The sequence below is a fragment of the Lissotriton vulgaris genome, chromosome 10 (genome assembly GCF_964263255.1).
Source record: "Lissotriton vulgaris chromosome 10, aLisVul1.2, whole genome shotgun sequence".
Taxonomy (NCBI): Eukaryota; Metazoa; Chordata; class Amphibia; order Caudata; family Salamandridae; genus Lissotriton; species Lissotriton vulgaris.
Window position 1 is genome coordinate 346838143 of NC_141698.1, and position 26358 is coordinate 346864500.

Sequence of the window (26358 nt, forward strand, 5' to 3'; positions counted from 1 at the left end):
AGTAGGGCGGGTGACAGCCGAAGCTGTGATTGGCTCCCTAAGACTCAGGGAGCAGGTCAGTGCTTGATTGGTGCTTGTGTATGAAGCTGGGGCCCACCAGCACTCATTTTTGGTGGCACACATGTTTCCACAACAGACATTGATCCAGAGCAAGAGAGAGAACAACCAGCAAGCATTTACAATGCAATCGGTCTTGCCTTTGGGACCTTATATGTATTTAGCTATACAGCACATAGCCTGGGTGCAGAAACATTTACTGTTCTTTAACATGGAGGGAATGTAAGCATCAAACTGCGTGACACTTCAGGTATGGGAACGCATCAAGAGAAATATTGGCTTTTAGTGGGAAATGATATAGTCCAAAGCTCTGCTTTTAATATAAAAGCAGGGTACTTGGTGGTCATATTACTGAAAATACAATACTTGAAAAAAATATTATTGTTTTTAGGTGCTGGTGGAAGACAATTTATATGGATTGGAATCTAGAGAACGCTAAAGTGATTCTGGTATTTTACTGACCTCTGTTGGTCATTTTCTATGAAACAGTTAAATAGAGGCAGTTGAACAAAAAAAAGCGGAAGTAGGTGGTATGTGTTCTGGTGCAAAAACAGGATGAGGGCTGATATTGTGTCTTGATTTGTTATTGATGCTAAGGATAGAGGAGTTTTTTTGGAAGATGTAATTATATGTGTAGTGAGAGTTATTGGGTGTTGTGGTGTGGAAAATGAATATTTTGTTCGTTATATTATGTCCCATTATACACCCTCTCTTTTATGCCCAAGCTCATCATGATACGGGCAGATAAACGTAAGGTTACACATAACGCACTTCTTCCTCTAACTGCAACCACACATTCTTATGTCCAAGCTGATTCCGAGAAACAAGCCCGTTGCAACCACACACTCTTATGGTCAGGCCGATTCCGAGAAATAAGCCCCAGTTTGCCAAGACACAACGACCAATTCCGAGAAACCAGCGCCTGTTTGCTAAAACACGACACCAGACATCCTGTCACAACCATTTCTCTCTCTCTCTCATCTAAGGAACCAGCCTAGGGTTATTTCTCAACACTCTGCTTCTGCCGTGACTTCCTCATGATTATGACACAGTTACGCTGCCTCCTGTCATGACTCCTGTATGATTACAACACGAATAACTGAAATGTACTCAAGGGAAGCTCCTTCCTCTTTTCTATGTCAAGAATGTATAAATACCATGTTTTCTTTGATTAAAGTAGAGACTATTCCCGAGCCTCCTTAGGTGACGGAGCTCTCCCTTAACTCGAGTTACTGAATAAAGAGCCTGAATTCTAACCACCACGGACTCTGCTCTTCATGCTTGCCCTTATTGATATTATAGAAATTCTGATCAAGGTAAATTACTAAAATATTTACCACAGTAAATTGGCGCCGGAAAAGGGACTTCCCTTTCTCCCCACACGCCGGTGATGCGGACCCGAACCTGTCTCTCCAGATATCGACGGACTTCAAAGTGCACACTGCAGGGTGTTCCTGCATGAACTCCTTCGTGTCAAAGAGGGACCGAGCCGCGGCCTAGCCATCCATACGAGGCAGTGAGGACGACAGTGGACGTCTCGACCCAGAGCACGAATCTTGTGAAGATGCAGAGTCTGAGGTCTTCAGAACCCTGACAAGTCCCTGATCAAGAGCGCAGCGTAACTAGTCCAGTGTCCAGATCTTCAAGGTCTTCAAGTTCTCTGCACCTCAGTGAGTACTGCTGGGGGTGTATCAAGACGGGTTCTGATTTTTCAGAGCACGGTCAAGACGGGTTCTAGGTTTCTAGAAAACGGTATGTTTGTACTCTGATACTCAGGGTATATCAAGTTATCAATTGTAAATTTTGTTGTTTGTTGACGCAATGCCTTTGTTTTCTAAGTTATGTAAACTGGGTACCCAGAAGGGGTTACTGGAACAAGATGTACCAGTCCCCCCCAAAGGATACTCCTGGTTTCTTCATGTATACGAAATATGGAATTGGTGCCGTTTTGTACTTAGATCTTTGGGAAGATTACACTTGAGATTTAGAAATTGCGATTAGATGGCCAAAGAGTGGCACATGGGATTTAAATTGTATCATGGCAGTTGAAAAGAAATGTTGGGAAAGGAAAGCAAGACCCTCGATGTTAGAGAGTATCGAAATATGGCGAAAGGAAGCACATCGAAGGGAACAGAAAGAGCAAAGGAAAGTAGAGAAAGCAAACAGAATGTCAGAAGAAAGTAAGATGAGAAAGTTACAGGATCATAATGATGATATTAATTTCGAACAAAGAAAAAGGGAAGTCTCAGCCTCCATGACGGGTATATATCCCGTCCTTTCGCAAAGGACAGAGTCCGATGGTAGTTCAGACCCTAGCATTCCCACAGCACCTCCATGTCCTAAAGGTCCTTCCGTATCCGAAGACTTCGTTACCACCTATTTAATGGAACCACCCCTTGCTCATACTAATCAAACAGCGGTCAGACGGATAGTTACCCAGACGGAACCCATCCCTGACACTTCAGATGGTGTTCTACCTATGTTAGAATGTGAATACGACTCGACTCCAGGGGAAGGTCCACAAACAGATGTCTCCTATCGCTTACGGGAAGCTTTAGAAGGCATACGGGAGGTACCAAATAACACAAATTGCCTAAATAAAATTTACAAAGCTCTCCGAACAGGAGAAAATTTAGAAGTCCTACAAGAGGCTATTAAAAATAGACCTATCGCTCATAAAAAATGTCCGTATGATCTCAAGTGCTGGGAAAAAGGTTCCCGATGACTTACTTCAGCTAGATCAAGCAGTGGTAGCGGGGAATTATAATAAAATAAAAGAAATAGATTTCTTCATCCCTCTCTTTACCAGTAAGGTTTCCGACTCTCACCAGAAAAATGCCCCTACCCAAGAGACCGAGAATGGGGGTACAGACAAAGACAGGGAAGAAGGTACTGCTTTTCAAGGAGCAGTACGTTCCCGTATCCCTCGTTCCCAAAGTAGCAGAAAACTCAGGAATAAGACTAAAACAATGTCAGCTTCTTCAGATAGATTGTTCCAACTAACACAAGAAGCTTTGGATGATTGGTTGGACGACGAACCTCCACTCACCACACAAGAAAAAGAACTTGCTCGATCAAGCACCCATAGGGTGTCCCAATACTCTATATATGGCCCTGACATAATCGCTCAAATGTTTTTATCACTCCCCATGACATCTCAAAGACTAGCCAGGGGGGCACTTGCTCGTTGGGGGCTAACACCGCAGGATACAGACCCCGCTTACCCTGCCAAAGACTTGCACTTCATCACGGCTCTTCCCCGCCGCCACTCCTGACACCGCGGCCGAGGAGCGGGGAGAGCCAGGGGCGAAGTAAACTACATCACCCAGCGTCCCTTGGTGTTCCCAGAGACGCGAATTGACGCGTCAGGATCCCGCGCCCGGAGGCGCTTATCAGACGGCTGCTGCTGCGGCCGAGCGGGGGCACTTGCTCGTTGGGGGCTAACACCGCAGGATACAGACCCCGCTTACCCTGCCAAAGACTTGCACTTCATCACGGCTCTTCCCCGCCGCCACTCCTGACACCGCGGCCGAGGAGCGGGGAGACCCAGGGGCGAAGTAAACTACATCACCCAGCATCCCTTGGTGTTCCCAGAGACGCGAATTGACGCGTCAGGATCCCGCGCCCGGAGGCGCTTATCAGACGGCTGCTGTTCCCGCCTCACGGGATGCGCGCAGGCGACGCCAGGCTAAGCCCGGGCAAAGGGCGGGCCCTCTGTGGCCCTCAGAGGCACAAGGAAGTCGGGACGGGCCACCACTCTTGGCACCATCACAGGAGAAGGTACAGTCAGGTTCTATCCCTTCCGCTTTGAATTGTCTACTCTTGCCACCAGATTACTGTTTCCCAATTATAATGTCCATCTGGGAAGAGCTGAATGCCTTCTGTGGCACAAACTATATCCCGACGCACCAACCCCCCCCATAGTGGCCAGAGTCACTGATCAAGCAATTTGCACTCCCCAGGCATCTCCCGCTACAACCCTCTTTCCATCTAATAACTGCAGCCCCTCTGTACCTGGCCCCAACCCAGCCTCTTTACCATTGGATAAGACTGAGACTCGATCCCCCCTACAATAGACCCTTCTGGCCCAATTCGAGCGACTGCTATACACTGCTCTATCTCCACTGGTAGCAAAAATTAATGATTTGGGGGACAGACTGTGCAGGATCGAAAAAACTATAGTACGGTCATACCCACGAACCGGAAACACTGTTACTCCCACACGCTCTACCCCCACTAACACCCAGGAAAGGTCTACGAACAATGCTCCCAGGATACTGCAAATTTGTGACTCCCCTGTTATACCACCCATTCAAAGTGGTCGCAATGATACCCTTAATCCCGATCATGCCCCACATAGAGCTCCTGTGATCGCACTAGAAAGAAGGCATTGCATTGATTTACCCCCCGAAGCAGCCCCATATGTCACCGTTCTCTCTGGGGTCCCCGCACTCAGACCGGGAAAATGTGAACTGCATCAGGACCTACTGAACAAAGCCATCTTTTGGCTCAAAAACAATAGACCATTACCTTCTGCGCTAGACGGTGGGATACTGAGCGTCAGAAGGGTGGGGTGGCTTGGCCATCTGCCCAAAAATGTTCCGGGGGACTTGACTTGATTTTGGTTAAGTTTAAACACAGGAACATTGCCCCCTACTTGCGATCTACCCTGCCCAAACTTGGAGATGGCTCCATCTGTATTTGGGACCTGTATGACTTTTACCCTGGTCCCCGAGCACCGAACCACCATAACAGCGGGTGAAAAAGGGGGATTCTGTGTATCTAGGGTTATTATTTTGAATCATTGATATGCTAAACTATTTAGTTGGGTTTAAATCTATTTTCTTTTTAATTAGGCAATGTTATGTTGAGTTATTTTTTTTGCGTGTATGCACTTTCTTGTGTTGCTTTTATGGTCAAAAGCCGAATAAAGCTTATTTGATGATGATGACTAGCCAGTATCTATATGGTTCAACACCTCATTACATTGTATGAAGACACTAGCTACCCGCCCAAAATGTTACATCCTCTCTTACGAGACTGTCTAGAAGGGAGGTGGGTGACAAGGGGACAAGAATTCCTACACATGTTCCTAGATCAACGACAACACTATGTCCAATACCTTTCTAATGTTTATGACCCAAATCCCCCTCAGTATGGCCAAGGTCAATTTCCTCTCTGAGAAGTACATCCCGTTGTAGATTCTGCAGGAAAGCTACAACAAACATTTGTCTACACTCCCCTGACAAAACTAGAGATATTAGAAATGAAGAAAATGGTCCCTTCTCATGAAAGAGATCCTACGGGTTTCCATAGGGAACTCAAAGATATTCTTCAAATGGGTTCCTTTACTTATATGGACCTCAATATTCTCCTCAAAGTCCTACTGCCTCAAGGAACATATGACAAACTAAAAGGGAAAGATTGGGAGGTGGAAGGGAAAATGATAGCATGGACAGCTTTAGAGACAGAAGAAACTACTTGTACTCCTGGACAAGGCTTGGGACCTCTAGTCCTGGAACTCCCTCGCCTTCTCCCGAAAATACTCTCCCATTTCTTGGCCACCAAAAAGGAAGATTGGGATGCTATCTCTGCATGCAAACAAAAACCAGATGAGGATATAGGGGACTATTATACAAGATTAGAGAAATGCTTCCTTATCAATAGCGGTCTCTCCTCAGGTGGAGACGCCTATAGCTGGTTGTTTGTCTCAAAATTTGTAGAAAATGCCTTACCTCAGATCAAAGATAGGGTATTAAAGGTTGAAAGCACTTGGCAAGCAAGTTTCCCTTCACAAGCACTTCAGATGCTCCAGTACCATCAGAACAGAATTAGAGATGAACAGGAACAGGAGAAAAAGAGGACAAAAGATACTAAAATGAAGGTATTGGTAGCACAGACCAATACAATTCCTCAGACTCATAAGCAACGTCCAGAAACACAAGAAAAGGTTACCTGTAATTATTGCAAAAAGCCTGGCCATTTTGCATGTGACTGTCCAGTCTTACAACACAATATTGCTACTGGAACGACACAGCCTGGCACCTATACCACTCGCCATTCTGCTGCAACATCAACTCCCCCAGCTGATACTAAAATAGCCTCACAACTCTATCAGTATCCAGTGGCATCCTATCCTGAATTCCCTACAATTTCATGAGACAACTGGGAGGAACACGATAATCGTCCACTGATCCTGGTCCCGGTCGGCCAAAAGGGTCCCTATGTACATGCTAAGCTCCTAGGTAAAGAAACAAAATTTCTAATTGACACTGGGGCCAGTAGGACGACAGTACAACACAACGAAGTTCCCAAGGTACCCCTCTCTGGCTCAAATAGTATTTCCTTGGGTTTCTCAGGTATGCCAGTCATTAACAAAGTTTCTGAACCAGTATCACTTCAGGTTGGCCTTATTACAGCTTCCACCGATTTGGTACTTACTAAGTCCTGTCCCCAAAATCTCTTTGGCATCCAGACATTGAAGGAACTGGGTGCTGTGATATGCTGTTCCCCAGAAGGAATCCGACTATTCCTTCAAGATTTCAAAGGTCATTTCACGACACGAGAGTTAGATGTCAGATTAAGGGACATTCCTACTACATTATGGGCTATGGATCCAACTGACGTAGGGTTCATGGATATTATGCCACACATAGTCACGTTGAAGGAAGGTGTTGTCCTACCTCGTATCCGCCTATACAAGTTACCTCCAGGTACGGAACAAGCCCTTATTCAAATTATCGATGACTTGATACAAAAAGGAGTAGTCAGAGAGGTACCTTCCAACATATGTAATTCACCAGTTTTACCAGTGCGAAAGAAGACAGATGACGATGCACCACCAATTTACAGACTTGTGGTTGACTTATGTGAACTCAATAAATGTGTGGTACCACAGTACCCTGTGGTCTCAGACATCAGTACTCTGCTGACAGCTATAGATCCTGATGCCACACATTTTACAGTTATTGACCTTAAAAATGCTTTCTTCAGTATACCCATTCATCCAGACAGTCAATATCTATTCGGATTCTCACTGCAAGGTTGTAGTTTTTGTTTCACAAGAGCTCCTCAAGGGTACACAGAAAGTCCCAGTATCTACAGTCAGGCACTTAAAAGACAGTTGGATGACATTGATCTGCCCTCCAATACGACAATGTTACAATATGTCAATGACTTACTGATCACTGCTAGTTCTGAACCAGAATGCGAACAAGCCTCACGAACTGTCCTAATGTTTCTTGCAAAACATGGCCACAAGGTATCACCCTCTAAATTGCAATTATGTTTACAGCAGGTGGCATACGTAGGACACCTGCTGTCAAAGGAGGGTAGGGCACTCACACCTGAAAGAATCCAACTCATTTTTAACATTCCTGTCCCCAAGACACAGAAAGAAGTCCGGGCCTTTATTGGCCTCACTTCCTATTTTAGGCAGTGGATTCCCCAGTTCGCCTATTTGGCCAAACCCCTGATACAATTAACGAACTCCGATTTTTCCACCTCTTCTCCATTGCCATGGACTCCTGACCATACCTTTGCTTTTGACACTCTCAAACAAGCATTATGCTCTGCACCTGTTCTAGCTACACCTGATTATGCCAAACCTTTTGTCCTCTTCGTCACGGAACGGGAAGGTACAGCCTTGTCAGTGCTCACACAAACACAGGCAACAAACATCGTCCCTGTGCTTATTTCTCCAGTACTCTTGACCCTGTTGCACAAGGTTTACCTGCCTGTTTAAAATCCATTGCAGCTACGGCTCTGGCAATTCGACAAAGATATTCCATAGTGCTAGGACATCCTCTTGAGGTACAAGTCCCACATGTGGTAGAATTACTTTTGAATAGGACACAGACACAACACTTGACCATAGCTCGTCTCACAGGTTATGAAGTCACATTATTCCAACCCCACATTATCATCAAACGATGCAATATCCTCAACCCAGCTACACTGCTACCCACTGTTCCAGAAGACAACCAAACTTATGACTGCTTAGAGATAGTTGAACTAGTCACAAAGCCTCAGTCTGATCTTGTAGACATACCTCTAAGTGCACCCGAACACACACTGTTCGTAGATGGTTCCTGTATGCGCCTCAAAACAGGCGAACTTTCAGCAGCTTATGCTGTCACTACAGAAAATACTGTCCTCCTAGCAGCCAGAATACCCGGGCATTCAGCCCAAGCAGCAGAACTCATAGCCCTTACACAAGCATGCGAGTGGTCCAAAGGGAAACGGGTTAACATCTACACCGATTCGCAATACCTGTCCGGGGTAGTCGACAACTTTGGAATTTTGTGGAAGGAGAGAGGTTTTCTGACCTCTCATGGAACCAAAATACAACATGGGGATCTTATTCTTCAGCTACTAGAATCAATACACAGACCCACAGAAGTAGCTATACTGAAATGCAAGGCACACACAAAAGTCATTGACCCCATCACCTGAGGTAATGCTCTGGCGGATGCCACAGCTAAACACGCTACTCAGACAGGAACACTGAATACTGAAACTACCATTAAGACTGTTTATCCAGTTATCGATCCTACCAAAGATGTAGTAGACATCCAAAACCAAGCTACAGAGACCGAAAGGAGAAAATGGGAAGAAGAGGGAGGTTCTCACACAGAGCAGGGCTGGGTAACAAAACATAAATCCAAATGGTTTCTCCCTGACATAATGGTTCCTGTAATCATAGAAACTGCCCATGGGCCTGCACACCTAGGAGAAAAAGGAATGTTGGACAGCCTAAATTTGGTATGGCATAACAAGCATCTGCGCTCAGCAGCCAAACAAAAAAGACGAACCTGTATGATTTGCTGTCAGTTCAATCCAAGGAAAAGTGTCTCGGTTGAACAAGGAGGGTTCCATCCCCCAAATCATCCCTTTGAAGCCCTCCAAATGGACTACATACAAATGGAAAGATGTTGAGGACATAAGTATGTCCTCCTAGTAGTCTGTACTTTGACCCGATGGACTGAAGCATACCCCGTCCCAGACTACGGTGCCCAAATGACAGCTAAACAATTGGTGAGGGAATTTTTCCCCCGATATGGGTTGCCAAGAGTCCTATACTCTGACAACTGACAATTATTTTCCTCTAAACTAATGGAGGCTGTTTCCTTACTGTTAGGGTATACCTGGAAATTCCACTGTGTTCGACACCCCCAGGCAGCAGGCTTAGTCGAACGACATAATCAGACTCCTAAGACCAAGCTAGCTAAAATATGTGCTGACAAACAAATAGACTGGGTTACAGCTCTTCCGGTTGCTCTCTTCTACATGCGAATGGTGGCACATTCCCGGACGGGTCTGTCCCCCTTCGAAGTCACATATGGGAGACCTCCGAATATCTGGGGCGTCCCATCCCCTAGAAAGTTAACTGATAGTGATTCAAATGTTTTGACGGATTACCTAGCTTCCTTGATGTCTGCACTACGTTCTTGTCATTCACAGGTGGCTGCAGCCCTTCCAGACAAATCAACGCCCGAGGAACACGCCACCCAACCTGGGGACGGGATCCTCATTAGTAATTTTGACCGTGCCAGTCCCCTGGTAAGAAGGTGGACGTCTCCCAAGCTGGTGCTACTCACGACGAGGACTGCAGTCAAGGTCGAAGGAAGAAAAGGATGGCTACATGCTAGCCACTGCAAAAAATTCTTCAGACCAACTCCTACTGACATTTTTGCTAACCCTGAGAATATAGACACTGAAACGACAGACTTTATTTCGCTTATTCCTGAACTTTCCCCTCAAGAAGAGTACAGATCGCAGCTGCGATCCCATCAGAAACAAGCTAGAGACATTGCATCTGACCTCGACCTACCGGTGGCTGATTAAGTCCAAGCCGTAGTTTTGGTGAAGTGGTTGCTGGGAAGTGTCCGGTCACGTATGCATAATCGACTCAGACTCAAATCATGGAAAATATGTTTAAAATCGTAAAATTATTGCATAACAAAGTTTCAATTTTCCTCTCAATGATGATTCTTATTTTTTGTATCACGGCTTGCCTAGGTTGGTTCCTTCATCTAGCTTTCCCACCTTCTTCCCCCATGCTTCTGAATAACACAGCTATGCATTCACATGTAGATCTCCCTCCACATCTCGAAAATAGAAGAAAATAATTTTTCAATAACACATTCATCTCCACACTCCACCAACACCAAATGGTTATTAACAAAACCAACTGTTGGGTCTGTGGTTTATTGCCACATTCTGTGAAAAAGAAGGAATGCCTTTTATTCCTCTCCCTTTTGGCTATAATGGATCTACCTATGCATTCTCCATGATATTCTCCGCTTCTGTTAGAAACATTCCTGAGATCAAGACCAAGAACATTAGTACCTGGAACGAAATTAAAACAAAGACAGTCCGAGCCGTTGAAAAGATGATAAATTTCACCGCGACATGGGGACGAGCAGATAATAATGAAAATACCAGTTATTCCCTTTTTAACTACACTACCTCCTTTAGGGAGACGTTTTCCGTCCAAAAAGACAGACAGAACAGGGAGGATGGGCCGTGTCCCATAAGGGCCTATTTTGTGTAAGAGGAAAGTGCAAGGGTCAGAAAATGGGAGGCAGCGAGTGTAATAAGACATACACCCTACCTGACCTAAATTTCCCAACGATGGCCACAGCCCCCAACACCTATTTTATCTGTGGACCTCACACATGTACTTGGCTACCTCAAGGCTGGTCCAGGAAGTGCTACATTGCATTCCTCCTCCCCCCCTACCTACACCGCCCCAGCAGATTACCATCTAAGTGATCCTCCGACCGTAATTAATAGACGGCGAAGGGGGGTCATAGATGCTGAAGATACAGCGGACCAAGAGGTTGGCGATTTCTTTAAAGAAATCATCCCTTTCTGGGGGCCTATGATCAACAGCCGCCACATAAGACAACTGACTCATGTAGTCCAGGGAGCCATAAATGAAACAGCCGGTGCATTAAGCAACATCACGGCTGAGATGGCTGCCGACAGACTCATGACGTTGCAGAACCGTATGGTCCTAGATATTATATTGGCCGACCGTGGTGGTGTATGCAAACTGATCGGGTCCAGCTGCTGTATATATATTCCAGATAATGCACCCTCGGTGTATTCTGCTATTTCCCGCCTTCATGTACTTTCCAGAAAACTAGAGGCAGACACTGATGCCTGGTCCCTGACGGGATGGCTCTGGGGCCTCCTGTCCTCATAAGGGTTGGAAGGCACTTACAGTCATAGGTCTCGCTCTAGCCATTCTCTTCACCTGTTGCCTCTGTATTCAATGTAGCCCAAAACTCTGTAGTTTCTGTATCACTACCTGCATTCCCAGACCCCAAACTAGAAAGAAAAAGAAGGAAGAGATCATGTTACTGGAACAAGTGGACAACCTAATGAACATAGAGGTAGATTAAGAAAGACAATCTTAAAAGAGTATATTATGGGACAAGGAGGGAATGTGGAAAATGAATATTTTTTTCGTTATATTATGTCCCATTATAGACCCTCTCTTTTACGTCCCAAGCTCATCATGATGGAGACTAGAAAACCCGGGCACATAAACGTAAGGTTGTATATAACACACTTCTTCCTCTAACTGCAACCACACATTCTTATGTCCAAGCCGATTCCGAGAAACAAGCCCCCGTTTGCCAAGACGCAACGACCAATTCCGAGAAATCAGTGACTGTTTGCTAAAACACGACACCAGACATCCTGTCACGACCGTTTCTCTCTCTCTCTCATCTATGGAACTAGCCTAGGGTTATTTCTCAACACTCTGTTCTGCAGTGACTTCCTCATGATTATGACACAGTTACGCTGCCTCCTGCCATGACTCCTGTATGATTACAACACAAATAACTGAAATGTACTCAAGGGAAGCTCCTTCCTCTTTTCTATGTCAAGAATGTATAAATACCATGTTTTCTTTGATTAAAGTATAGACTATTCCTGAGCCTCCTTAGGTGACGGAGCTCTCCCTTACGTCGAGTTACTGAATAAAGACCCTGAATTCTAACCATCACGGACTCTGCTCTTCATGCTTGACCTTATTGATAATATAGAAATTCCAATCAAGGTAAATTACTAAAATATTTACCACAGTGGGAAAAGAACACTATCTAGCCATCGAAGACTGGAATGTGCCCTATAGTTCTGACATGGTCTCAGCCCGCCAAGATTTATTTCTTTTTTTAAATGTGTTAGGTTGGCCTAAGCATTAATTTAGATGGGTAGTTGGCAGTAAAACTGAAAGTTTTTCGTAGATTGAAGGAGTTAAGCCTGGAGGGTAGCCATGTATTAAGGGGGAGAAGATTGTTCCTTTAACTTACAGGGGAAATTGTTAAATTTGACTCATGTTGGCCTTCAGTGAATAACAGCAAGTAACTAAGAGAATGCTGTGTGACTCTTACAGGTGGCCAGCCATGCATAATGCTGCGGAGTTACAGACAGCACCTGAACGCATTTGTCAGAGTACCAACAAAGAATTATTTTTTATGAATTTATAATTGGTACGTTTTGAGTGACAAATGTTCAAGAAATATAACTACACAACTGACAGACACAAATAGAAGCTGAGTAGGAAGTCAATGTACATATAACACCAGGCGTGTGATTAAAAGCTCGTTTGGAAGGCCTTGTGGCATGCTAAGGTCAATAGAAACAAATTTATTAGAAACTGCACAGCATATGGCTTTGAAATTACCATACACTGGCAGCAGAAATAAAGAGTATGGTACATACTGAATATCCACATTGCAGTTTTTGTTGCTTGGTGCCAGCTTATTTTACATTTACACTGGGGGCAAATAACGTACAGTTGCATCAAATTCATATTCAAGGTAGGATTTCAGTTTTACTATAACTAGACAAAAGAAATGAGAAAAGCCAAACGCTTGTGGCAGCTTTTCTTGTTCTGGGATTTACAACATAGAGCCACTGTGGGATCGGTTACTCAAGCACACAATGGCCACATGACTCGACGTCTGTATAAACAACACGCTTGTTGAGCGGTTGTATGATGATCCATCATTAACAATGCAATCGCGGCAGTTAGCATCGCGGCCATTACATCATAAAGGCAGACGCATCGGCCATTTTCTTACCGCACGTGGTTGCGCCGCAAATGCGGCCATTTAATTGGATGGTGTGTCACATCGGCGATTTTACATCGCGCGACATGACAACGCGATGTTTGAGGGCACACTTTAATATTCCGATGGGTGTTTCTCGATCATTTTGGATGTTTATAGACTGAATGCTCTAAAGCAAAAATAGATGTTTTCCACTGTAAATATTTACCTTCTGAGACATACTTCTTAATTCTAGTTTGCTGAGATTTCTATAGAAGTCTCCGTTTCAGAAACAAGAGAATACTGGGGAATCACCGTACTTAATTGTAGCATTGTTTTCACACCTGCATTTTCCTTTACTTGATGTTAATTAAGAAAAGCGCTTAATGTTTATGGACATTATCTCCTATCGACAGCTCCTTCTTTCTTGCATTCTGGCAGCTAATTTCGTGAAAATCAAAGTAACTGTGATGCGTTCGTTTGCAAAGTTCCACTTTGTTTTGCAATTTGGAACTCTGGATTTTTGACCTTCCCTATAGTCTGCTACACAGACTTTCCCTTGTGCTCTTGAAAAGGATCATCTAATGTGTCCATCATTGTAGCTCTTACTACTAGGATGTCACTGAGATCAGACGTCTTGAATTATGAATAACCAGCTCATTGTATGTTTGTCAGTGGTTTTGCGGCTGAGGAGTCAGTCATGAAAGCTTAGGTGCAGGATATATAATTCCCCAATTCATCTTTTATCGGCCAGGTCATGCTGCACTTGTATTTGACAGCTGTTTGCGCACTTTTGTTTCTTTTTAACTTAAAAAAAAATCACTTTTTCATTAATTTAGTTCACTGCGTTTTGAAGATGCACTCAACCTTAAATCATACCTCAGGTACAATCTGGCACGTGAGAACTTTAAATTCGTGTTCAAACAATTGAGAAGTTAGTGCCTGATTCTGTTGCGTGCTTATCTAGGTTCCTGATCGATACTGTGACCTTATGCCCCTATTCGGCTATAAATCCATTTATTCCCTATATTGGCATAACCGTTCAAGTGCGATTTTCTGAAAAGTCATCTCTGGCCTCACACGAACAGAGCCACATTCCAGCATGACTCTCTGCTACTTCCTTTGCGACCAATTAGTGCAATGACAGAGCAGCAGTCACTATCTGATATTCCTAGATAACACTCCGAGTTCTTCAACAAGATAAAAACTTAGCAAACCTGGAAATCCCCGCTTGCTATGTTTTGATTAGTAATGGAACTCTAATGAGCAACTGATAACTGATAACTGTCACTTCCTAGTGACATCTTTAATTGACGTCTTATGTCCAGCAAACTTGCGTCAAACCCGGCACCTGTCAGGTATAAATATTACCAACGTTGCCTTAAGCAATGTGAGCTGCAAGCTACTGTTGCTGATGCTGGCTGCCTGCAAGACCCCGTGTTGGTAAATCTAGCACTCTGTCGCTGCAGCCTGCTATCCTGTGGTGGTGAAGCTGCTGATTACCATTATCGCCGCTACAGCGCAAACTATGGTGCAGTACGCTTAAGGAGCTGAACAGACGTCCCTCTGCGAAGACATCCAGCAGATTCCAGCTGCCCGCGGACGCTGTCCCCCCTCCTTCCTCGACGCGCTGAAGAGAAGCCGCTGCATTTCTCGTGCAGAGAAATCCAGTCCCGGCGCTTCCGGTTTACCCTCGCGGGTGACTGGGATATCGAGAGAGACCCCTGAAGGAGATACCAATCCTCCATCATTCTATTCAGAGGTATGGTGTTGACTAAACCCTTAGACGAGAATTCTTGAAACAAACCTTGGCAAAACCAACTTAACTTAAAGCTACTTACTTACTCCCCTTTCACGTGTTAGGCTTAGGTCAGGCACACTGGGGTAGGCTTAGTTAGTAGCACCAGTTGAGTATGTTAGCCTAATGTATATATGACTGTATATATGTTTTATTACTTTTAAACCATTGTATGGCTAAGAAACCATATCAATGCTTTTACAGTTCTATTTCGCAATACTTATCTTACTGTACGTACTTTTTATAATAACAATTATTGCAATTGTGGCAATACATTTCTCTTGTACGAGAAGAAAGACTGTTCAATAAATGTTAACCCTTTATTGACAAATGCCCGTCTCTCTATTCTCTACATCTCGTGAAAGTAAACTGCACTAGACTGACTGAGTGAAATACATGTATATTGTTTCACACGACCCTAGAGATTGACTCTTGATCTGAGGAGCAAAGTTGTCATGTTGCACGGTTGTTGGAAAGCTGAATCCCTTCTTGTCTGTGCCAAGGAAGCTGATCACTTCCTATGCAGAGAAGAAAGTTTCCAGTGACCTCTGAGCTAGTTGGTAACACAACCCAATTAAGTTTAGCATAGTCAGTGGAGGCCTGGAATATCCGCAGTTCCACGTCGATACTACTGTTTATGTTATTCCAATGCGCAGGGCCTAGTGGGAAACTAGGAACTACACTACATGGCGCCCAAACGTTTGGTAAGGCGATAAACTAACGCAAGACTTATAGAGTAACTCAGTCGTGCATATTTCACATCCCTTTCTCCCGTAAATACTCCAATAGACGTCTGGAGTGGGTGAAAGGTTAAAATCCGCCCGACCTTAGTAGGAAGAGATTCCTATGTAAAGCTCTGGTTTATTCAACGTTGAAGGATACAGTGTTCCAAAATATTGTGCATCTAATCTTTGTCTCCTTGGAGACCTACTCTGCAAAACCTGCATTTATACAATGTCAGTAGAAAATAACGGAACCACTGGGGGCGCAGCAGATGCGACTCAGCAAGGTCCCGAATACACAGACCCGGATGCTATTATCATCCCGGTCCACTTAAGAAGATCTATAACTTTAAAACTTATAGAAAACGGACTGACACCTCAAGGTGGTACAGTCATTTTCGTGATAGAGGCTCACGAGTATCGGCAGACAGAGGTATTCTATTCATGGATAAACTTTCCAGCGGTAAACGCTATAACAAAAGAGTTTCACTATTACAAAATAGAGGAACCTCCGGGAGAGTACGCTCCTTTCGAGGAGATTGAAATCCCACTTAAATTTCAAGAGCACCTGCTCTGGTTTAATGGCGCCCTAAAACACAATGATCACATTACCAGGCTCGGTCCACTAGGTAGACCAGGAGCCACGTGGCCGGTTCTAGCCAGCTACACACCACATCCTGACATTGTAAAAATGTCAAGAGAAGAGCTGTTAGTACAGCTAAACACATTAATAAAAATACATAGGCAATTAGTCCAATATGTAATGCGGACTGCAACAGTCCAGCCAGCTGTTAATACACCACAGCTGACCCCTCATCAGGGGAACACAAATAAAATTACACCACAGAACATACAGTCATGTCTTGGTAAAACACCCGTAAAACGGCAACAAATTCCTTTCTGGTTAGCCCAGAAAATCACTCAAATAGAGGCAGTATTTCCTGATACTACCCCTATTGAGAAACACAGAATCTTGACCATCTGCTTTCCTATGGGAATCGCACCACACGTGGAGGACTGTGACACTTGGGGTACAGTCTTTGCTTCCATTTACACAAAAACACACGGTGTTCCGTCTATGGCGGTAATACCAGAAGTGCTAAAACAGATTCAAAATGAATTCGGTCCAGAGCCCGCTTTAAATCTAGGTATGAAATTACTGAAAGACTTCAAGCAGGTCACGGCTATATTATTAGCCAACGTAAAGGGAGAAGCAGCATCTGTGGCGATCCGCCAGAAGTTGAGGGAAACAGATATAAAAGATCCTGTTGAGCTTGCAAAAATCATAGAAAAATGCTATGAAGAATTAGGTAGAGACAGCTTGGGTGGGAAACCAGTAAAGCCCCAACTACTCGAAAATCCTGAAAAATTATTTATTAAAAATAATTCAAACACTCCTAAAAAGAGCTGGGATGGAAATAAACAATCCACTCCCAAGGAAAAAGTTTTCCAGTCCAGAGGAAGGTCTCCTCGACGGAGGGAAAGAACTCCGACTCGAGAACGCCAGTCTCCCCAACGGGAGCCCTCTGAGAAAAGATATAACCTTAGAAATAGGGATAATCTGAAAAAACCTGATAGATATCAAAGTATTGATACACGTCCCTCTCGATCTTCTCCACAGAATTCGGAAAGAAGAGGACGGTCAGACCCAGGAGAGCACACCAAGTCCAAAGACAAGGAACCTGCTCAAAATAAGAAATCTCAATTTCAGAAAAAGATGGTAGCCAGTATTAGAGTAATCAACCATGCCGAGAATACTGAGGACACAGTTGAAAAACGGGGAGTGGGCATTGACAATGTTGGACAGTGCAGCAGAAATCAGTATAGCGCGCAAGATCTTGATGAGTCATCTGGAGACAGTGGACACGAATGAATACATTCAAGTTGAAACTGCCGACGCCAGGCTTAGCGAGCCCCATAAAATATACGAAATAACATTGCGTATAGAGGGTGATAAGACTAGGAAAATTAAGGGTCTATTTTGGGATAAGCTCTCAAAAGGCTATGATATTCTGTTAGCTGAAAAAGATTGGCCCCCAGAGTTTGTCAGGGAGTGCCCTTGTGGCGAAGAAGTGATTATGCCTGCCTTCTCGAATCACATTCCGATTCACAAAAAATACACATATGCAAGGAAATGGGCAGTGGCCCAGGCACCTGCATTGTATAAAAATCATGTAGGATGGGATGAGGATTCACCGCCTCACAAAATCCAACTAAAAAGTGAACCAACTGCCCAACGGCAGTATCCCATAAAGCAAGAAGCTAAAAAACAGGTCAGGGAGATCTTAGATCAACTTGAGTACCAGGGGGTGATTGAAACATGCACCTCTCAAATGAACAATCCTTTGTTTCCTGTCTCCAAGCCAGACAATTCATATCGTCTAGTTTTGGACTACAGACACCTTAATACATGTTGCAAAACTTTTGCAGTACAAAACTCGCATAGTGCAGCCCTAATGAATAACATAGTTAGGAAAAAATACAAAACGACATTAGACATTTCTAATGGTTTCTTTTGTCAAAACATTGCACCAGAAAGCAGATATTTGACCGCTTTCTCCGCACTTGGGTCACAGAAAAAATTCTGTCGACTCCCACAGGGGTTCAAGAACAGCCCAGGACTATTCTCAGCTAGGGTAACAGAGTTACTACAAATCTATGATGATGAAGCATTGTCTTACGTAGATGATATTTATCTCACAGACGACGACTTGGATACTCACTTGAAAAGAGTGAACACCATTATACTTGGGTTTGCAGCAGAGGGTTACAAATTCAACTTTAAAAAGTCCTGAATTTCCCATCTGACAGTACTATTTTTAGGGTACGAATTATCAAGTGAAGGGAAAAGCCTAGCGGACAACTTCTTAGAGAAGTGCGCTGTACTCCAAGCTCCAAAAACGCTGAAGAATTTACAATCCATACTAGGTTTTCTGAATTTCGGAAGAACTTACATACTAAATTACGCAGAGAGGGTTAAACCTCTCTACGAACTAATAAAACCTGATTTAAAACAAATCAATTGGACTCAAAAACACACAGAAATTTTGAGATCACTGCAAACAGACATGTTAGCAAAAACTAAATTAGATACACGTGACAACACGATCGATCTTGTAATCCGAGTCATCCCAGGAAGATGCGGATTCACGTACCTAACCTCTAATGAGGGAGAAAAGGTACCAATTTCAATTAAATCTCACTTGTACACACAAGCAGAAAAAGCATTCAGTCGCACAGAAAGAACTGTGAACGCAGTGCAAATCGCATTAGCAAATGAACGAGAACTAGCACACGGCAAACGGATTAATATCCTTACAGCGGAATCCGCCTTCGAGGCGCTATTCAGCCCAGTAAAGATGCCTACAGTGTCACTGGATCCGAAATGGATACAGTGCATAGATTCTCTAGGAGCGGAAGATGTGAAATACTATTTCGCCCTGCAATTTGAAGAACTGAATGATTTAGAATATGAAGAAGAATATCCTCTGCCAATCGAAATTCTGCCTCTCCCACAATATGCCTGTATAATCTATACAGATAGCTTTGTACAGCATTTCAACGTAGAGAGAAAATCCTACGATGCAGCATGTGCGATCATTAAAGGTCGTTGGCTGTGCGGTAAATTCAGACCGAAAGTAACAAAAACTGAATCTGTAAGAAACTGTTCGGTTCAGAGAACTGAAATCAGATCCTTAAAGATGGCGCTCGAAAATGCAGAACGTGAATTCCCGACACTTATAGTGTGCGATTCTCATTTTTGCGTCAACTCTTACAACAATAAACTGCAGAGTTGGATCGAAAACGACTACAAAGATGACACAGGTGCCACAATAAAGCATAAATTGCTCTGGAACGAGGTAGCTCTTTTACACAAAGAACTACAAAAGACTCACGTGATTCACGCACAGAGTCTTCAACGTGATGGCGTTCACGTTGCAGGGAATTCATTGGCTAATACAGCCACCGCGGAAGCAACTAAACCGGCTTCCGTAGCCACAAAAAAGCGTACAGATAAGTACATAGACGGGGAAACCATGCTAGCAGTAAAAACGACCGTAAAAGGCGACTGTGCAGCACTACCCGTAAACTATCCACTCAATTATGCATACATAATCGATGCAAACTCCGTTCCTTTTGCTCGAATCCCTGGAGTGGGGGACAGAGTAATTCCAAACACGAACAGGAGAATATTTTTAATAGCAGACGCACACATGGGTTTGGGTCTAAGGCACAGAGAGATCAAGGAATCCCTGACTGAATTACAATCAGTATTCTGGTGGCCGGGAATGAGTGTAGAACACCAAATATATGCAAACAACTGTGAAAACTGTAATAGGGATCGCAGTAGCGAACCTTGCTACCGGCTACCAGTCAGAAAGAGCGTAACGCTGCCTACACCCCATCCTGCGTCCTATTAACAGTTAAGACGAAAAGCACTTAAAAAAAAAAATGAGGCCTCCAGCGCTCGGCTGACGCTAGAACGGTTATAAAAGATTTGCGAGTCAATATCGGCACATACGCAATTACCATGTTCCATTCTGACCAGGGTCTTGCTTTCAGCTCTCGAGCTTATTAGGAGGCCATGGCTAGCATGGGAATTGGGTTGCGGTATTCTTGTCCGTCATACCCCGGAAGGGAATAGTGTGGTAGAAAGAAAAAACCGTGACATAAAGCAATCTATAACAGCGAAGGTATTAGGTTCAGGCGCTGGGTGGGTCAAACATTTAATAAGTGTCCAGACTAGTCTTAACAACATGCCAAGAAATTCTCTAAAAGGTTTCAGCCCATACGAACTATTGTTCGGAATTAGAATGCGAGTTCAGGACCTCGATAGTCAGATGTCAGTGGTACAAGAAGAAACAACGCACTTTGATGTAAAAGATCGTTTGGCTGTTTTACAGGAACTGAATGAAACAAGAAAATCATTAAGCAACATAAAGTTAAAGCAACAGCCAAGTACCACTGACGAGGCACCACCCGCAACAGCCCCAGCAAGGCCTGTCTGGATTCCAAAGATTGGGGATCTAGTCAGAGAAAAGATCGCGGTTAAGAAGGAATTTGGGCCTTCTTACAGAAAAGCAGTACCTGTCTTGGCAGTCACCGGAACAAGATCAGTTGTACTACCGCCCCTTGCTGGTAAAAAGGAGAACAGAGTCGTGTCCATCGATCTGGTAAAACCACAAGCATGTGGCCTATAATCAACAGTAGGCCCAGTGGACTCCCAAGAAACAACAGAATACCCAAACTTGCAACAATCCAAGAGGTTCAAACTGAAAGACTAATCACATTCGATCAGCCTGCAGTGCACAATGAAGGACTATGCAATAATGCCATGGAACTCGTGCCTCTTGAAACACAGATTGAAACAGTTCGTCAAGAAACAACACCAGTCTACAATGATGTGGCATCAGAAAGTGCTACCGATAGACAGATTGAAAGAACAATCCCATCAATTGACAGAACTGCCTCTGGTTATTTCATCAACTTCGACAACTTCTCTGAAGATTTAAACGAGCCCGAAGTGATGCCAGAAACAAAAAAGATTTCTAAAGAAAATGAAACAGGACTCCTTCAACAAATCAAAGAACTATATCTGGATTCACCGTTGATTGAGCATTGGATTATCTCAGGGGTATTCATACTCCTACTATGCCTAATTTTAGTTTTAATTTTAGGGAAGTTCATTACAATTGAATGGACACAGCAAGTCAGAACATCAACCTAGTCCTGAAACCACACAGATCATCCCACGTGAAGAAAAGAGAACTGTCAACAGTAAATGTCACAGCAATTCCAATACCTGGTGGGGTAGTATGGGAGAAAACAGACTATGAGATCTATGGTCCGGTCGAAATCCTGAAGTATCCTCATCAACTAAAGGTTTCCTTAAGTGACTTTGTGACACCAAGTACATTCTCTGATGATTGGGACTTTAACAGTATTAATGACATGATGTCTGATTTAGTAATGTCAGCTAGATTCACAGATCATGATTATTTACAAGGTTCATCTAGTTATGAGCAGTTATTCTGTTACACCCACTATGGGGATCATTACTTGCATAAATCTGCACAGCCTAGAAATGTTTTTATGTATAATCAATGGGAACATTGTGCTACACCACCTAAAAGCAGTTCTAAAGCATTTTTTGAGAAATTCAAATACTTCTCAGGGTTTAACACCAGTGATGCAGAAACGTTTTATTACAAACTGTTAGATAAAACAGGAATGAAAACAATGCTGACAAATTCTAAATTGATATATTCAGAAGCATTTTATGACAAAATGATGACATTTGGTTTTGATTATTGGAAAAATAATATTGAAACGAAAACAATTTGGGGTACAAAAGATTGGCAGGTGCAAGGCATAGAAGCACTATTTAGAACCTGCATGATACCAGAACAAATGTTATTTTTAAATGACACAATACACCAAACATCTTGCCTTGGCCTAGCTAAGATCAAAGACCTTAAAGCACCGTATATACCAAAGCCAATACCTGAAAATGCAACGGCTGATATTGAATTAGACGTGTCACAAATTTTACATTTCAACAGAACACATCCTGATTGGAAAAAGTGGTTAATCTGGCCTACAGACACAAATAGCTGTCAAGATAGGTTCCTGAATAAAACACAGGGGTTAATAATGACCAGATTAGACCCTAGATACTCCCAGAGACAACATCCAGGGATTATAACAACATACAGTGTAGGGAAACTCTGCCTAGAATGGCTAACTACATCCACACTGGCTGAAATTAAGCAACACTTGTCTTTACTAAAAGATGGTGCTGATTTGCGCGATTTCATTCTTGGACCACGCAAACAGCGTCAAAAGCGTTTCATAGCGACCAGTATCTATGCTGCTTACAACGAGGCTTGGAAAGTAAAGCAAATTGAAACTGCTGAAAAAATACGAGAAATTGATCGTATTAATTTGGAGAAATCACTTTCTGTAGTAGACAATGCGTTAACGACTCTGTCTTCCAGAATATATTCTTTGGACAATATTGTATCCTCTGCCTTTGATGTGATAGACAGAGATTTGCTAATGTTACAACATGGCCAGTCTCAATTACGCTCTATTATAGAATTAGGCTGGACGCTGCAAAATCTTCGTTCAGGCTATGTGCCTTGGCGTTTAATCAACACGACGTCATTATTTTCCAGTTTTAACCTTACTGATAAACAGATCAGTTTGGCACAGAAAGGAGCAGACTATACAATCCTGAGCATCGAAAAACTCGAGAGATTACCATTGACAATGTCAGAGAGTCCTGTCATTGAATGGATAATACACGGAATTATCACAATTCCGATAACAACTTTCCGATTTAAAAAGTGCCTTGAGTACATACCTGCTGGCCAGTATGAACAATTGGGTAAAGGATATGTTAAATCCGAATGGAAATTACCATACACTCATTCTTGCTATAGTGACAGTGACAAAAATGTATTTCTTAGTGGTGACAACTGTAAACACTCACTAAGCGGTATACTTTTGTGTCAGGGTATTAATTTACACGGAGCATGTGATGGAAATTCAAACAACCTTTCATGCCACCAGCTAGTCACACCTGCAACTCAGATAGAGCCCTTCTTTATGCAACTCGCAAACGGGAGTTACATTCTTAGAACGGATCACAGATGTTGTGGCCTGACGCCAGGGAAAAGTTATCTAATACAAGTTACGTCCATGGTCAAATGTTGTATGCAAGCATTGTTCCCGAGCGGGCCTCCAGACATAGTGACTCCCCTCTGGCCTCGTCTGAATCTCTATTCTATACGAATTGATACATTAAGCAAAATGAAATCTGTACTTTTACAGACAACGGTGCCTATAACGTCATCTAAAGAGACGTATGATCTTCTAGTCGCAAGGACGGCTACTGAGGTTCATGACCTTTTATCAACAAATTGCCCCGTGCATTTCGTAGAAATGTTCAGCCAACTCCTTAACATGTCTAGTGCAACAAGCATCCCAGGCATATTTAAGACAGTCTTTACGGGACTGCTAACACCCTTCCAGGCAATTTTGGGAATCTTTCCTAATTTTGTGCACTCCATTTTTGGCGGCATACCACTATTTTTGGGACTCGTTGCAGGGATTCTATTTTTGACCCTCCTGCTACGTTATGGCAAGCCTCGGCTCAGACATAGCTCCCATGGGAATGGAAGAGACAATCCTAGCAATGCGCTACAGGGACAGGATAACTAACGTCCTCGGATTGGCCAGGCTGAGAGATCTAAACATGACCTGGTTCCTTTCATTCAGACCGATATGGCAAAATTGCATTTTACCTGTGCTACGTTGTATGCTTTGCGGCGATGAATGCGTGTTGGACATCTGTCTTTCACTTCCATCAGCAGTACCAATGGACGTCGATACTTTGCTCAGTCCAATAACGGCTCACGCATTGTGTTGTCCCCAGCGGCTACCAATCCTGATGACGGCATTTGTGGAGACTCCTGTACTACAGCAAAGTGGTAACAGTGGAGCGAGTGACAAAAGCAACATCATCCAGGTACAACGTTCTGTGAGCATTGCTGGTCCTGCCTTCGATGACAGCAATCATTCTCACACCTGCCAAGTTACAGCGCTATCTAATTTGGTTGAACTATCACCTGAATTTGTAGACCAATTCTTTGAGAGCCTGTCTGATACGATGTTCTCACCCACAGAGAAACAATAACTTTTTGAGAAGCTTTCCGACACACAGCGTTCCCATGAACTCTGAATTCGGCCTTCAGTTTTGATCAACAAAAACTGCCAAGAGCTTTGGAAATCTATTTTCTTTGAATTGGACAATTTTTTCTAATATTGACCTTTTTTGGCACGAACAATTCTTTGCTTAACGTAAAAACTATTCTTAGAGAACAGAAGCTTCACACTTCTATTTCTAAACACATCTAGAGACATAACAACATTACACCAGCCTCTAGCACACATGTTATTACAATGCATTTTTATGTGATGATTTATCTCGCCTTTTCTTCTGTCAGAGATACTTCATGTGTAATTCCCTTTGCATAATCGTTCATTGATCTCATATGCAATACTTTTTGAATGATTACTTTGCTTTAAAAAAAACGTACAGTACAGTACCTAAATTCCATGTATTACAAGTACGCCTATTTCGAATGCATTTATGTATTTTGGGGTGGGCAATGTTACACATGCATCTTATTGCTTAGTTTTAGTAATTTTGATGGACATGAAAACGTGGAGTGGGTGTTGCGTGCTTATCTAGGTTCCTGATCGATACTGTGACCTTATGCCCCTATTCGGCTATAAATCCATTTATTCCCTATATTGGCATAACCGTTCAAGTGCGATTTTCTGAAAAGTCATCTCTGGCCTCACACGAACAGAGCCACATTCCAGCATGACTCTCTGCTACTTCCTTTGCGACCAATTAGTGCAATGACAGAGCAGCAGTCACTATCTGATATTCCTAGATAACACTCCGAGTTCTTCAACAAGATAAAAACTTAGCAAACCTGGAAATCCCCGCTTGCTATGTTTTGATTAGTAATGGAACTCTAATGAGCAACTGATAACTGTCACTTCCTAGTGACATCTTTAATTGACGTCTTATGTCCAGCAAACTTGCGTCAAACCCGGCACCTGTCAGGTATAAATATTACCAACGTTGCCTTAAGCAATGTGAGCTGCAAGCTACTGTTGCTGATGCTGGCTGCCTGCAAGACCCCGTGTTGGTAAATCTAGCACTCTGTCGCTGCAGCCTGCTATCCTGTGGTGGTGAAGCTGCTGATTACCATTATCGCCGCTACAGCGCGAACTATGGTGCAGTACGCTTAAGGAGCTGAACAGACGTCCCTCTGCGAAGACATCCAGCAGATTCCAGCTGCCCGCGGACGCTGTCCCCCCTCCTTCCTCGACGCGCTGAAGAGAAGCCGCTGCATTTCTCGTGCAGAGAAATCCAGTCCCGGCGCTTCCGGTTTACCCTCGCGGGTGACTGGGATATCGAGAGAGACCCCTGAAGGAGATACCAATCCTCCATCATTCTATTCAGAGGTATGGTGTTGACTAAACCCTTAGACGAGAATTCTTGAAACAAACCTTGGCAAAACCAATTTAACTTAAAGCTACTTACTTACTCCCCTTTCACGTGTTAGGCTTAGGTCAGGCACACTGGGGTAGGCTTAGTTAGAAGCACCAGTTGAGTATGTTAGCCTAATGTATATATGACTGTATATATGTTTTATTACTTTTAAACCATTGTATGGCTAAGAAACCATATCAATGCTTTTACAGTTCTATTTCGCAATACTTATCTTACTGTACGTACTTTTTATAATAACAATTATTGCAATTGTGGCAATACATTTCTCTTGTACGAGAAGAAAGACTGTTCAATAAATGTTAACCCTTTATTGACAAATGCCCGTCTCTCTATTCTCTACATCTCGTGAAAGTAAACTGCACTAGACTGACTGAGTGAAATACATGTCTATTGTTTCACACGACCCTAGAGATTGACTCTTGATCTGAGGAGCAAAGTTGTCATGTTGCACGGTTGTTGGAAAGCTGAATCCCTTCTTGTCTGTGCCAAGGAAGCTGATCACTTCCTATGCAGAGAAGAAAGTTTCCAGTGACCTCTGAGCTAGTTGGTAACACAACCCAATTAAGTTTAGCATAGTCAGTGGAGGCCTGGAATATCCGCAGTTCCACGTCGATA

General features: G+C 43.3%; 1 long non-coding RNA gene across 1 annotated transcript in view; it reads right to left on the reverse strand.

The window, feature by feature from the left end:
* Positions 1 to 26358, reverse strand: part of LOC147685220 (uncharacterized) — a 277054-nt gene that overhangs the window by 112691 nt on the left and 138005 nt on the right. The gene's annotated exons all lie outside the window — the stretch shown is intronic.